General features: G+C 41.5%; 8 non-coding genes across 8 annotated transcripts; all 8 read left to right on the top strand.

Moving 5' to 3' along the window:
- Positions 1-917: 917 nt before the first annotated feature.
- On the top strand, positions 918-990 carry TRNAA-AGC (transfer RNA alanine (anticodon AGC)). Its single transcript has one exon. It is a non-coding gene; the product is annotated as a tRNA-Ala (tRNA).
- Positions 991-1,968: 978 nt separating this feature from the next.
- Positions 1,969-2,041, top strand: TRNAA-AGC (transfer RNA alanine (anticodon AGC)). The gene has a single exon. It is a non-coding gene; the product is annotated as a tRNA-Ala (tRNA).
- Positions 2,042-3,032: 991 nt separating this feature from the next.
- TRNAA-AGC (transfer RNA alanine (anticodon AGC)) lies at positions 3,033-3,105 on the top strand. The gene has a single exon. It is a non-coding gene; the product is annotated as a tRNA-Ala (tRNA).
- Positions 3,106-4,096: 991 nt separating this feature from the next.
- Positions 4,097-4,169, top strand: TRNAA-AGC (transfer RNA alanine (anticodon AGC)). Its single transcript has one exon. It is a non-coding gene; the product is annotated as a tRNA-Ala (tRNA).
- A 354-nt stretch (positions 4,170-4,523) lies between these two features.
- TRNAR-CCU (transfer RNA arginine (anticodon CCU)) lies at positions 4,524-4,596 on the top strand. Its single transcript has one exon. It is a non-coding gene; the product is annotated as a tRNA-Arg (tRNA).
- Positions 4,597-5,148: 552 nt separating this feature from the next.
- On the top strand, positions 5,149-5,221 carry TRNAA-AGC (transfer RNA alanine (anticodon AGC)). The gene has a single exon. It is a non-coding gene; the product is annotated as a tRNA-Ala (tRNA).
- A 2,029-nt stretch (positions 5,222-7,250) lies between these two features.
- On the top strand, positions 7,251-7,323 carry TRNAA-AGC (transfer RNA alanine (anticodon AGC)). The gene has a single exon. It is a non-coding gene; the product is annotated as a tRNA-Ala (tRNA).
- A 991-nt stretch (positions 7,324-8,314) lies between these two features.
- On the top strand, positions 8,315-8,387 carry TRNAA-AGC (transfer RNA alanine (anticodon AGC)). Its single transcript has one exon. It is a non-coding gene; the product is annotated as a tRNA-Ala (tRNA).
- Positions 8,388-12,839: the final 4,452 nt, after the last annotated feature.

Here is a 12,839-nt window from a genome sequence, read left to right as displayed (position 1 = left end):
GAACAGAAAAATCACAGATGGCTTTCAAATATGGTCTCAATATAACAACTAAAGTGGTTTAATCAAAAGGGTTCAGGTATTCTTTAGCATGTGAGAGGAATTTGAATTCTTATGCAATCTCAAAATGAAGTTCTCACAACTTCCATTTTCATTTTCTCTTATTTTTTTTGACACTCTGTCCTCTGAAGGATGTATAAATCTGGCTTTCCTTGCAAAACAAGAGTAGAGGAATATCCAGGATGTGATTTTTTTCACAAAAAGGGATTGGTCTGCATACTGTCTTAAGGAGGGAGCCCGGCTAGCTCAGTCGGTAGAGCATGAGACTCTTAATCTCAGGGTCGTGGGTTCGAGCCCCACGTTGGGCGAAAACGAGTAATTTTTGCCTGAATATTGCATTGACTCTCATAATATGGAGATTAATCTTGCATTAGACCTGCAATAACTCCCAAAAATTGTCCAGGAATGGATTTCCTTCATAAAAAATGATTAGTCTGCATACCATCTTGAAGCGGGAGCCCGGCTAGCTCAGTTGGTAGAGCATGAGACTCTTAATCTCAGGGTCGTGGGTTCGAGCTCCACGTTGGGCGAAAATGAGTAATTTTTGCTGGACTCTCATAATCTGGTGATTATTCTTGCATTAGACATGCAATAACAATCAAAAATGGTATCTCCCTTGGTTTCTCATTGGTGGGAAATTTAACTTCAAGATTAGGTAGAGTATGAGTCTAGATGAACACACCACAATATCACTCATAATCGAGTAGTAAACAGGCCAACCTGAACTGTAAAACATCCCATAAGTGGAGGTAAGGCATAAGTTAGGAGTGAACTGAACACTGTTATGGGCAATTGGACTTCAAATAAAGTGTGGAAGGCAGTGAGGTTACTTTTTTCATGTTATGCAGATTAAACACAAAGGGGAATTAGCTCAAATGGTAGAGCGCTCGCTTAGCATGCGAGAGGTAGCGGGATCGATGCCCGCATTCTCCATTATAAAATGTGCATACATTTTATTTTTAACTTGTCATTGCCCATGGTCATTGCAGAGTAAGAACAGAAAAATCACAGATGGCTTTCAAATATGGTCTCATTATAACAACTAAAGTGGTTTAATCAAAAGGGTTAAGGTATTCTTTAGCATGTGAGAGGAATTTGAATTCTTATGCAATCTCAAAATGAAGTTCTCACAACTTCCATTTTCATTTTCTCTTATTTTTTTTGACACTCTGTCCTCTGAAGGATGTATAAATCTGGCTTTCCTTGCAAAACAAGAGTAGAGGAATATCCAGGATTTGATTTTTTTCACAAAAAGGGATTGGTCTGCATACTGTCTTAAGGAGGGAGCCCGGCTAGCTCAGTCGGTAGAGCATGAGACTCTTAATCTCAGGGTCGTGGGTTCGAGCTCCACGTTGGGCGAAAACGAGTAATTTTTGCCTGAATATTGCATTGACTCTCATAATATGGAGATTAATCTTGCATTAGACCTGCAATAACTCCCAAAAATTGTCCAGGAATGGATTTCCTTCATAAAAAATGATTAGTCTGCATACCATCTTGAAGTGGGAGCCCGGCTAGCTCAGTCGGTAGAGCATGAGACTCTTAATCTCAGGGTCGTGGGTTCGAGCCCCACGTTGGGCGAAAATGAGTAATTTTTGCTGGACTCTCATAATCTGGTGATTATTCTTGCATTAGACATGCAATAACTATCAAAAATGGTATCTCCCTTGGTTTCTCATTGGTGGGAAATTTAACTTCAAGATTAGGTAGAGTATGAGTCTAGATGAACACACCACAATATCACTCATAATCGAGTAGTAAACAGGCCAACCTGAACTGTAAAACATCCCATAAGTGGAGGTAAGGCATAAGTTAGGAGTGAACTGAACACTGTTATGGGCAATTGGACTTCAAATAAAGTGTGGAAGGCAGTGAGGTTACTTTTTTCATGTTATGCAGATTAAACACACAGGGGAATTAGCTCAAATGGTAGAGCGCTCGCTTAGCATGCGAGAGGTAGCGGGATCGATGCCCGCATTCTCCATTATAAAATTTGCATACATTTTATTTTTAACTTGTCATTGCCCATGGTCATTGCAGAGTAAGAACAGAAAAATCACAGATGGCTTTCAAATATGGTCTCATTCTAACAACTAAAGTGGTTTAATCAAAAGGGTTCAGGTATTCTTTAGCATGTGAGAGGAATTTGAATTCTTATGCAATCTCAAAATGAAGTTCTCACAACTTCCATTTTCATTTTCTCTTATTTTTTTTGACACTCTGTCCTCTGAAGGATGTATAAATCTGGCTTTCCTTGCAAAACAAGAGTAGAGGAATATCCAGGATTTGATTTTTTTTCACAAAAAGGGATTGGTCTGCATACTGTCTTAAGGAGGGAGCCCGGCTAGCTCAGTAGGTAGAGCATGAGACTCTTAATCTCAGGGTCGTGGGTTCGAGCTCCACGTTGGGCGAAAATGAGTAATTTTTGCCTGAATATTGCATTGACTCTCATAATATGGAGATTAATCTTGCATTAGACCTGCAATAACTCCCAAAAATTGTCCAGGAATGGATTTCCTTCATAAAAAATGATTAGTCTGCATACCATTTTGAAGTGGGAGCCCGGCTCGCTCAGTCGGTAGAGCATGAGACTCTTAATCTCAGGGTCGTGGGTTCGAGCCCCACGTTGGGCGAAAATGAGTAATTTTTGCTGGATTATTGCATTGACTCTCATAATCTGGTGAATATTCTTGCATTAGACATGCAATAACTATCAGAAATGGTATCTCCCTTGGTTTCTCATTGGTGGGAAATTTAACTTCAAGATTAGCTAGGGTATGAGTCTAGATGAACACAGCGCAATATCACTCATATTCGAGTAGTAAACAGGCCAACCTGAACTGTAAAACATTCCATAAGTGGAGGTAAGGCATAAGTTAGGAGTGAACTGAACACTGTTATGGGCAATTGGACTTCAAATAAAGTGTGGAAGGCAGTGAGGTTACTTTTTTCATGTTATGCAGATTAAACACACAGGGGAATTAGCTCAAATGGTAGAGCGCTCGCTTAGCATGCGAGAGGTAGCGGGATCGATGCCCGCATTCTCCATTATAAAATTTGCATACATTTTATTTTTAACTTGTCATTGCCCATGGTCATTGCAGAGTAAGAACAGAAAAATCACAGATGGCTTTCAAATATGGTCTCATTCTAACAACTAAAGTGGTTTAATCAAAAGGGTTCAGGTATTCTTTAGCATGTGAGAGGAATTTGAATTCTTATGCAATCTCAAAATGAAGTTCTCACAACTTCCATTTTCATTTTCTCTTATTTTTTTTGACACTCTGTCCTCTGAAGGATGTATAAATCTGGCTTTCCTTGCAAAACAAGAGTAGAGGAATATCCAGGATTTGATTTTTTTTCACAAAAAGGGATTGGTCTGCATACTGTCTTAAGGAGGGAGCCCGGCTAGCTCAGTAGGTAGAGCATGAGACTCTTAATCTCAGGGTCGTGGGTTCGAGCTCCACGTTGGGCGAAAATGAGTAATTTTTGCCTGAATATTGCATTGACTCTCATAATATGGAGATTAATCTTGCATTAGACCTGCAATAACTCCCAAAAATTGTCCAGGAATGGATTTCCTTCATAAAAAATGATTAGTCTGCATACCATTTTGAAGTGGGAGCCCGGCTCGCTCAGTCGGTAGAGCATGAGACTCTTAATCTCAGGGTCGTGGGTTCGAGCCCCACGTTGGGCGAAAATGAGTAATTTTTGCTGGATTATTGCATTGACTCTCATAATCTGGTGAATATTCTTGCATTAGACATGCAATAACTATCAGAAATGGTATCTCCCTTGGTTTCTCATTGGTGGGAAATTTAACTTCAAGATTAGCTAGGGTATGAGTCTAGATGAACACAGCGCAATATCACTCATATTCGAGTAGTAAACAGGCCAACCTGAACTGTAAAACATTCCATAAGTGGAGGTAAGGCATAAGTTAGGAGTGAACTGAACACTGTTATGGGCAATTGGACTTCAAATAAAGTGTGGAAGGCAGTGAGGTTACTTTTTTCATGTTATGCAGATTAAACACACAGGGGAATTAGCTCAAATGGTAGAGCGCTCGCTTAGCATGCGAGAGGTAGCGGGATCGATGCCCGCATTCTCCATTATAAAATTTGCATACATTTTATTTTTAACTTGTCATTGCCCATGGTCATTGCAGAGTAAGAACAGAAAAATCACAGATGGCTTTCAAATATGATCTCATTATAACAACTAAAGTGGTTTAATCAAAAGGGTTCAGGTATTCTTTAGCATGTGAGAGGAATTTGAATTCTTATGCAATCTCAAAATGAAGTTCTCACAACTTCCGTTTTCATTTTCTCTTATTTTTTTTTGACACTCTGTCCTCTGAAGGATGTATAAATCAGGCTTTCCTTGCAAAACAAGAGTAGAGGAATATCCAGGATTTGATTTTCTTCACAAAAAGGGATTGGTCTGCATACTGTCTTAAGGAGGGAGCCCGGCTAGCTCAGTCGGTAGAGCATGAGACTCCTAATCTCAGGGTCGTGGGTTCGAGCCCCACGTTGGGCGAAAACGAGTAATTTTTGCCTGAATATTGCATTGACTCTCATAATATGGAGATTAATCTTGCATTAGACCTGCAATAACTCCCAAAAATTGTCCAGGAATGGATTTCCTTCATAAAAAATGATTAGTCTGCATACCATCTTGAAGTGGGAGCCCGGCTAGCTCAGTCGGTAGAGCATGAGACTCTTAATCTCAGGGTCGTGGGTTTGAGCCCCACGTTGGGCGAAAATGAGTAATTTTTGCTGGACTCTCATAATCTGGTGATTATTCTTGCATTAGACATGCAATAACTATCAAAAATGGTATCTCCCTTGGTTTCTCATTGGTGGGAAATTTAACTTCAAGATTAGGTAGGGTATGAGTCTAGATGAACACACCACAATATCACTCATATTCGAGTAGTAAACAGGCCAACCTGAACTGTAAAACATCACATAAGTGGAGGTAAGGCATAAGTTAGGAGTGAACTGAACACTGTTATGGGCAATTGGACTTCAAATAAAGTGTGGAAGGCAGTGAGGTTACTTTTTTCATGTTATGCAGATTAAACACAAAGGGGAATTAGCTCAAATGGTAGAGCGCTCGCTTAGCATGCGAGAGGTAGCGGGATCGATGCCCGCATTCTCCATTATAAAATTTGCATACATTTTATTTTTAACTTGTCATTGCCCATGGTCATTGCAGAGTAAGAACAGAAAAATCACAGATGGCTTTCAAATATGGTCTCATTATAACAACTAAAGTGGTTTAATCAAAAGGGTTCAGGTATTCTTTAGCATGGGAGAAGAATTTGAATTCTTATGCAATCTCAAAATGAAGTTCTCACAACTTCCATTTTCATTTTCTCTTATTTTTTTTTACACTCTGTCCTCTGAAGGATGTATAAATCTGGCTTTCCTTGCAAAACAAGAGTAGAGGAATATCCAGGATTTGATTTTTTTCACAAAAAGGGATTGGTCTGCATACTGTCTTAAGGAGGGAGCCCGGCTAGCTCAGTCGGTAGAGCATGAGACTCTTAATCTCAGGGTCGTGGGTTCGAGCTCCACGTTGGGCGAAAACGAGTAATTTTTGCCTGAATATTGCATTGACTCTCATAATATGGAGATTAATCTTGCATTAGACCTGCAATAACTCCCAAAAATTGTCCAGGAATGGATTTCCTTCATAAAAAATGATTAGTCTGCATACCATCTTGAAGTGGGAGCCTGGCTAGCTCAGTCGGTAGAGCATGAGACTCTTAATCTCAGGGTCGTGGGTTTGAGCCCCACGTTGGGCGAAAATGAGTAATTTTTGCTGGACTCTCATAATCTGGTGATTATTCTTGCATTAGACATGCAATAACTATCAAAAATGGTATCTCCCTTGGTTTCTCATTGGTGGGAAATTTAACTTCAAGATTAGGTAGGGTATGAGTCTAGATGAACACACCACAATATCACTCATATTCGAGTAGTAAACAGGCCAACCTGAACTGTAAAACATCCCATAAGTGGAGGTAAGGCATAAGTTAGGAGTGAACTGAACACTGTTATGGGCAATTGGACTGCAAATAAAGTGTGGAAGGCAGTGAGGTTACTTTTTTCATGTTATGCAGATTAAACACACAGGGGAATTAGCTCAAATGGTAGAGTGCTCGCTTAGCATGCGAGAGGTAGCGGGATCGATGCCCGCATTCTCCATTATAAAATTTGCATACATTTTATTTTTAACTTGTCATTGCCCATGGTCATTGCAGAGTAAGAACAGAAAAATCACAGATGGCTTTCAAATATGGTCTCATTATAACAACTAAAGTGGTTTAATCAAAAGGGTTAAGGTATTCTTTAGCATGTGAGAGGAATTTGAATTCTTATGCAATCTCAAAATGAAGTTCTCACAACTTCCATTTTCATTTTCTCTTATTTTTTTTGACACTCTGTCCTCTGAAGGATGTATAAATCTGGCTTTCCTTGCAAAACAAGAGTAGAGGAATATCCAGGATTTGATTTTTTTCACAAAAAGGGATTGGTCTGCATACTGTCTTAAGGAGGGAGCCCGGCTAGCTCAGTCGGTAGAGCATGAGACTCTTAATCTCAGGGTCGTGGGTTCGAGCTCCACGTTGGGCGAAAACGAGTAATTTTTGCCTGAATATTGCATTGACTCTCATAATATGGAGATTAATCTTGCATTAGACCTGCAATAACTCCCAAAAATTGTCCAGGAATGGATTTCCTTCATAAAAAATGATTAGTCTGCATACCATCTTGAAGTGGGAGCCCGGCTAGCTCAGTCGGTAGAGCATGAGACTCTTAATCTCAGGGTCGTGGGTTCGAGCCCCACGTTGGGCGAAAATGAGTAATTTTTGCTGGACTCTCATAATCTGGTGATTATTCTTGCATTAGACATGCAATAACTATCAAAAATGGTATCTCCCTTGGTTTCTCATTGGTGGGAAATTTAACTTCAAGATTAGGTAGAGTATGAGTCTAGATGAACACACCACAATATCACTCATAATCGAGTAGTAAACAGGCCAACCTGAACTGTAAAACATCCCATAAGTGGAGGTAAGGCATAAGTTAGGAGTGAACTGAACACTGTTATGGGCAATTGGACTTCAAATAAAGTGTGGAAGGCAGTGAGGTTACTTTTTTCATGTTATGCAGATTAAACACACAGGGGAATTAGCTCAAATGGTAGAGCGCTCGCTTAGCATGCGAGAGGTAGCGGGATCGATGCCCGCATTCTCCATTATAAAATTTGCATACATTTTATTTTTAACTTGTCATTGCCCATGGTCATTGCAGAGTAAGAACAGAAAAATCACAGATGGCTTTCAAATATGGTCTCATTCTAACAACTAAAGTGGTTTAATCAAAAGGGTTCAGGTATTCTTTAGCATGTGAGAGGAATTTGAATTCTTATGCAATCTCAAAATGAAGTTCTCACAACTTCCATTTTCATTTTCTCTTATTTTTTTTGACACTCTGTCCTCTGAAGGATGTATAAATCTGGCTTTCCTTGCAAAACAAGAGTAGAGGAATATCCAGGATTTGATTTTTTTTCACAAAAAGGGATTGGTCTGCATACTGTCTTAAGGAGGGAGCCCGGCTAGCTCAGTCGGTAGAGCATGAGACTCTTAATCTCAGGGTCGTGGGTTCGAGCTCCACGTTGGGCGAAAATGAGTAATTTTTGCCTGAATATTGCATTGACTCTCATAATATGGAGATTAATCTTGCATTAGACCTGCAATAACTCCCAAAAATTGTCCAGGAATGGATTTCCTTCATAAAAAATGATTAGTCTGCATACCATTTTGAAGTGGGAGCCCGGCTCGCTCAGTCGGTAGAGCATGAGACTCTTAATCTCAGGGTCGTGGGTTCGAGCCCCACGTTGGGCGAAAATGAGTAATTTTTGCTGGATTATTGCATTGACTCTCATAATCTGGTGAATATTCTTGCATTAGACATGCAATAACTATCAGAAATGGTATCTCCCTTGGTTTCTCATTGGTGGGAAATTTAACTTCAAGATTAGCTAGGGTATGAGTCTAGATGAACACAGCGCAATATCACTCATATTCGAGTAGTAAACAGGCCAACCTGAACTGTAAAACATTCCATAAGTGGAGGTAAGGCATAAGTTAGGAGTGAACTGAACACTGTTATGGGCAATTGGACTTCAAATAAAGCGTGGAAGGCAGTGAGGTTACTTTTTTCATGTTATGCAGATTAAACACACAGGGGAATTAGCTCAAATGGTAGAGCGCTCGCTTAGCATGCGAGAGGTAGCGGGATCGATGCCCGCATTCTCCATTATAAAATTTGCATACATTTTATTTTTAACTTGTCATTGCCCATGGTCATTGCAGAGTAAGAACAGAAAAATCACAGATGGCTTTCAAATATGATCTCATTATAACAACTAAAGTGGTTTAATCAAAAGGGTTCAGGTATTCTTTAGCATGTGAGAGGAATTTGAATTCTTATGCAATCTCAAAATGAAGTTCTCACAACTTCCGTTTTCATTTTCTCTTATTTTTTTTTGACACTCTGTCCTCTGAAGGATGTATAAATCAGGCTTTCCTTGCAAAACAAGAGTAGAGGAATATCCAGGATTTGATTTTCTTCACAAAAAGGGATTGGTCTGCATACTGTCTTAAGGAGGGAGCCCGGCTAGCTCAGTCGGTAGAGCATGAGACTCTTAATCTCAGGGTCGTGGGTTCGAGCCCCACGTTGGGCGAAAACGAGTAATTTTTGCCTGAATATTGCATTGACTCTCATAATATGGAGATTAATCTTGCATTAGACCTGCAATAACTCCCAAAAATTGTCCAGGAATGGATTTCCTTCATAAAAAATGATTAGTCTGCATACCATCTTGAAGTGGGAGCCCGGCTAGCTCAGTCGGTAGAGCATGAGACTCTTAATCTCAGGGTCGTGGGTTTGAGCCCCACGTTGGGCGAAAATGAGTAATTTTTGCTGGACTCTCATAATCTGGTGATTATTCTTGCATTAGACATGCAATAACTATCAAAAATGGTATCTCCCTTGGTTTCTCATTGGTGGGAAATTTAACTTCAAGATTAGGTAGGGTATGAGTCTAGATGAACACACCACAATATCACTCATATTCGAGTAGTAAACAGGCCAACCTGAACTGTAAAACATCCCATAAGTGGAGGTAAGGCATAAGTTAGGAGTGAACTGAACACTGTTATGGGCAATTGGACTTCAAATAAAGTGTGGAAGGCAGTGAGGTTACTTTTTTCATGTTATGCAGATTAAACACAAAGGGGAATTAGCTCAAATGGTAGAGCGCTCGCTTAGCATGAGAGAGGTAGCGGGATCGATGCCCGCATTCTCCATTATAAAATTTGCATACATTTTATTTTTAACTTGTCATTGCCCATGGTCATTGCAGAGTAAGAACAGAAAAATCACAGATGGCTTTCAAATATGGTCTCATTATAACAACTAAAGTGGTTTAATCAAAAGGGTTCAGGTATTCTTTAGCATGTGAGAGGAATTTGAATTCTTATGCAATCTCAAAATGAAGTTCTCACAACTTCCATTTTCATTTTCTCTTATTTTTTTTTACACTCTGTCCTCTGAAGGATGTATACATCTGGCTTTCCTTGCAAAACAAGAGTAGAGGAATATCCAGGATTTGATTTTTTTCACAAAAAGGGATTGGTCTGCATACTGTCTTAAGGAGGGAGCCCGGCTAGCTCAGTCGGTAGAGCATGAGACTCTTAATCTCAGGGTCGTGGGTTCGAGCTCCACGTTGGGCGAAAACGAGTAATTTTTGCCTGAATATTGCATTGACTCTCATAATATGGAGATTAATCTTGCATTAGACCTGCAATAACTCCCAAAAATTGTCCAGGAATGGATTTCCTTCATAAAAAATGATTAGTCTGCATACCATCTTGAAGTGGGAGCCTGGCTAGCTCAGTCGGTAGAGCATGAGACTCTTAATCTCAGGGTCGTGGGTTTGAGCCCCACGTTGGGCGAAAATGAGTAATTTTTGCTGGACTCTCATAATCTGGTGATTATTCTTGCATTAGACATGCAATAACTATCAAAAATGGTATCTCCCTTGGTTTCTCATTGGTGGGAAATTTAACTTCAAGATTAGGTAGGGTATGAGTCTAGATGAACACACCACAATATCACTCATATTCGAGTAGTAAACAGGCCAACCTGAACTGTAAAACATCCCATAAGTGGAGGTAAGGCATAAGTTAGGAGTGAACTGAACACTGTTATGGGCAATTGGACTGCAAATAAAGTGTGGAAGGCAGTGAGGTTACTTTTTTCATGTTATGCAGATTAAACACACAGGGGAATTAGCTCAAATGGTAGAGTGCTCGCTTAGCATGCGAGAGGTAGCGGGATCGATGCCCGCATTCTCCATTATAAAATTTGCATACATTTTATTTTTAACTTGTCATTGCCCATGGTCATTGCAGAGTAAGAACAGAAAAATCACAGATGGCTTTCAAATATGGTCTCAATATAACAACTAAAGTGGTTTAATCAAAAGGGTTCAGGTATTCTTTAGCATGTTAGAGGAATTTGAATTCTTATGCAATCTCAAAATGAAGTTCTCACAACTTCCATTTTCATTTTCTCTTATTTTTTTTGACACTCTGTCCTCTGAAGGATTTATAAATCTGGCTTTCCTTGCAAAACAAGAGTAGAGGAATATCCAGGATTTGATTATGGCTGAGATACCCGCCACCCCCTCTCAACACAATCCCCAAAAGGAGGGAAACCGGAAACAGTTCTTAAAGTTTTTGGATGTGGGAGGGAGTGACCCTCCCGGCCGTATTTATTAAAACAAAAAATTAAAACATTAAACGTTTCATGTTATGTACAATTTCATTATCACATTGCGATGTTTGGCTAACCTTAACATATTCTCTAATACAGAGGTTCTCCTAGCCGAACTAGCATCCTACAAAAACATTCTCTAGAAACACGAAATTGTACATCCTAACGTTTAAGGGCCAACGGCAAGGTCATAACCGGTGTCAAGATCCCTAACCAGACTTACCCCTCCCACTTGGGAGGGGCGACAGCACAGAGGCTTACCTCAAGTGCAACTACTAACAATTTCCCTTGACTTGACGGGGGCACTTAAGACTCGACGCCATTTAAAGGTCGTTCGAAGACTTGTGTGTGGTATCTAGAAGGTATCGTGGACCTCCCCCCACCCCACACAACTTACCGCATCTGCCGTCGCAGATGACACTGGCCCCGGGAAATTCCCCCAGGAGGGGGCTGTAACCCCTCCTACAAAGGAAGGGGCCTTGACCGCCTTTCCTTTACTTCCGGCGACCCGCCCTTAGACGGGACCGCCTCCCCATTGAGGGGCCAATGGCCACCTCTCCCGAGCGCTCCCATCCGTGTTGGGTGACGCCCACTCATAGGGATCTACCAATTAGTGCTCACCGATCATGACCTTACCGCCACAGGTCCGGATAGTTGACCGGCTATCCGGACCCCCCACAAAACTCCTACCTAAAGGTCATGTTTTAACGATTTTAACCAAGCTAGGAAGTCACCTATGAGTAACTCATTCCCCACCCTCGACAAATGCACACCATCCCCCAGATACATACTGTCATCATTAATACAACTATGCGAGATCGAATGCAATGTCTTGGAACGGAACAACCTACTCACTTTGTTATTCAATTTTCTAACAGAATGATTCAAAGCAGGGATCGAGATAGCCCCCCGCCACACTTTTCGTGGGATCACATGAGACCACGCAATTATGCACCCCGGAACTCTCCTCGCTAATCAACTTACCGTGGAAAGCATAGCCTCCAGGAGAAGTCATCTACCGGTGGTGACCAAATCATTGCCCCCCAAATGCACTATGACTATGGACGGCGGTGACCTCATCCGCTCTAACAAACCCTCAAAAAATTCCTGAAACTGGTCAATACAGAGACCGCCCCTTCCGTAGAAGGACACTCTGTACCCGTATTCCCCAGGTACGTGAATCATGTCACCTGCTTTGAATACGTCTGCGGCCCGTCTCACGTATGAGTGGCCCACGACCCACACCTCCTTCCTCACAGCCGGTGACGTGCGACCGCTGGCCTGGTGTTGGGTCGACTGCACAGTTCGCCCTGCCGCGTAGGCTTGCGCAACTGAAAACAAACAAAAGACAAGAAGCGTGAGTACATGATTACAGCTTCACAACATGTGCAATCGCACGTACCTCTTATAACAATTGGAGGACCAGCGCCCCACACGTTTCACTTGTTCTACATTAAGACCCCTGGCTGTAGCTTCAGTGGCAGCCCCTATTCGAAAGGAATGGGTCCCAAATTCGCCCGGGTCCAAGCCCGCTGCGGCAATGGCCATTGCAAGCACCCGCTGAAACTGAAACCTCGTCAGCGGGGTGGCGTCTGCATGCCTCAACAATGTCCCCCCCCATGATGCCACCCTTCGTGCTAGGTAATCTTCTAAGCACTGTACCGGACACATGGATGACTCGGGGTTCCTGCGAATGATCGTGCAGTCCCCTCTCCCATCTTGGTCAGTCTTGGACCTGAGAAAGGAGACAATCATCACATCACCCCTGATCTGAACATGTTCCCTGCACAAGCCCCCCGTCACATCCTGTTTGTTCCTTGCAACTAGCTCACTAACTCTCATAGCCCCGTGAAATGCCAGCGTAAATGCAGTCCGGAACAAACAGGTCTCGAAAGGGGACGAGCATGTGTTAGGGAGTGTGGCCAGTAA

The sequence above is a fragment of the Lissotriton vulgaris genome, chromosome 1_1, assembly GCF_964263255.1.
Source record: "Lissotriton vulgaris chromosome 1_1, aLisVul1.2, whole genome shotgun sequence".
NCBI classification, from domain to species: domain Eukaryota; kingdom Metazoa; phylum Chordata; class Amphibia; order Caudata; family Salamandridae; genus Lissotriton; species Lissotriton vulgaris.
The sequence above is the reverse complement of the archived record's forward strand: the minus strand, read 5'-3'. Positions and strand labels throughout refer to the sequence as shown.